General features: G+C 46.2%; 1 pseudogene; it reads left to right on the top strand.

Moving 5' to 3' along the window:
* The first annotated feature begins 289 nt into the window (after positions 1-289).
* On the top strand, positions 290-1,662 carry LOC130473204 (myocyte-specific enhancer factor 2D homolog; annotated as a pseudogene).
* Positions 1,663-2,248: the final 586 nt, after the last annotated feature.

The raw sequence follows: 2,248 nt of genomic DNA, 5'->3' as shown, positions 1-2,248 counted from the left end.
TGTGACTGTGCAGTGACCATGTTATAAGTGAAGCAGGGCTATGCCCACATGTGGGCTCTGGATGCATTACCAGGAGCCCAATTATACACAGCATTCCTTATTAACAGACATTGTTTGAAGGATCAAGTCTACTGGTTAGCAAGCAGTAGGTGGTTGCAGTTTATGTACAGGTACAAGTACATAAAACTTTTAAAGACAGTGGTTTGTAAAAAATGGTTTTCTTTTTTAATTTTTGGAAATTAAAAAACAAGTCTTTTCATAGCACGAAGATCTCTACTGAACAGGGATCATGGATGAATGGAACTGGCAGGTGATGTTCACCAAATAGACATTAGGGTTGATGAAAAAGCCCACTAAGTGTCCTGTGGGACTGTGAGAATGCATTGATAATTTCCCACCATTCAAACAAACTGTTCCAGTTTGCTAGCACCAAGATGGACAAGGTGCTTCTGAAGTACACGGAGCACAGTGAACTCCATAAGAGTTGGATCAACACAGATAACATTGAGAAATTAAGAAAGGAAGGTTTTAACAGCTGTGACAGCCCAGAACCTAATGCCTCTATCAACCAGATCCTGCTGATGGAGGACAAATACTGCAAATCCAGCGAGGATGTTGTTGTGTTCAAGCACTACCACTCTGCAGTTCCAGCTACCAAATTTGCCAAGCCCATGACAGTTCCAGTAACCAACCAGAACATGCTGCAGTTCAACAATCCAAGAGGTTCCTTGGTGACTCATTCTCTGGTGACCTCCTTGTTGACTGACCCATGGCTCCTGTCACTGCAGAAATCAGCCCTCCAGTGGAACACTGTTTCTCCAGGTTTACCACAGTGCTGGGACAATGCTTGGAGTAGACTTGAACAACACAAATTATTCCTGCCAAAGTCCAGTGGGTAATGGTTATATCAGTGCCAGAGCATCCCCAGGTCTCCTAAGTCCAGTAGTAAAAGTTTGGCCAAGGTTATCTCTGTGAAATCACCTCCTCCTCCACTACTACCCTCCTAGGGCACCCATTTGGCTGCCAACAACCACAAACCCCATGTGCATTATCTCCTCTGAGAGCAGGAAGAAACTCAAGCATCATTTGCAGAACACTCAAAGGCTTGTTGTGTCTCAAGCTAACCATTCTTTGACCACAGCATTTGTTTTGGTGGCTCCTCCCTGACAGAGGGTTTCTCCTTCTCAGCCCATGGCATACAACACAGATCATCAGCTGACCAGCACAGAACCATTACCCCTTCCTGCTTTCAGTTCACCCAAAGTACTGTCTGAGGGCAATGTCTCTACTTGGCAACAGTAGTAGCTACATCTTATTTCCATATTGCCAAGTACTATTGCTAAGTAACTTAATACAAGGAAGCCATTTGTCTGATGCTACTACATTGACCATTAATACCAACCCACACATAAATATCAAGTTGGAGTTTCACTCAGCTGGGAACACAATACAATCACACCAGTCTCCCCGTTTCCTTACCAGGCCTGCTGTGAACCTGTGGGATGTTTGCCCATTGACAGTGGCTACGCCAACTCATATGAGGGCAACGAGCAGTACTGGGCTGTCTTTGGCTCCTCTCTGAGCATCCTGAGTCCCATCACCAAGGCCGAAGGGGAGAACCCATCCATGGAACACATACACCTGGACGTTTGGGTAATATAACTGCCTCAACCTGTGGACCAGCTGTTTTTTCTCTCATATTATACTGTGTGTGTGGAGGAGAGAGGCAGTTGGTGGGAAATGACGAAAGTGGTTGGAAGGAAAAGGGAGGCACAGGGAGGCAAGGGTATGGGTGGAAAGTAGGGTGGCTAACCCCCAGGCACTAGCTGGAGATCTCCGGCTATTACAACTGATCTCCAGCTGATAGAGATCAGTTCACCTGGAGAAAATGGCTGCTTTGGCAATTGGACTCTATGGCATTGAAGTCCCTCCGCTCCCCAAACCCTGCCCTCCTCAGGTTTCACCCCAAAAACCTCCCATTGGTGGCGAAGAGGGACCTGGCAACCCTAGTGGAAAGGGGCTTATTATAAACTGCCTGAGAAGTAGTTGTCTGTCTGTTCTAGTATAGTAGATGACACCATCCAGTACAAAAGAGGTTCCAGAGGATTGTCCAGGAGTCCCTAAAAAGTCAGATATAAATCCCTCACCAGTAACCAGACTCTCAAGGCACTGGGCCCTGCTTGACGTACTCACTCATGCTGGCCCTGTTCTAGTCCAAAACCAATACAATAAAACTTCTAGCATGGAA

Source organism: Euleptes europaea, chromosome 2, assembly GCF_029931775.1.
Source record: "Euleptes europaea isolate rEulEur1 chromosome 2, rEulEur1.hap1, whole genome shotgun sequence".
Taxonomy (NCBI): domain Eukaryota; kingdom Metazoa; phylum Chordata; class Lepidosauria; order Squamata; family Sphaerodactylidae; genus Euleptes; species Euleptes europaea.
This window is presented reverse-complemented; position numbering and strand designations above follow the sequence as displayed.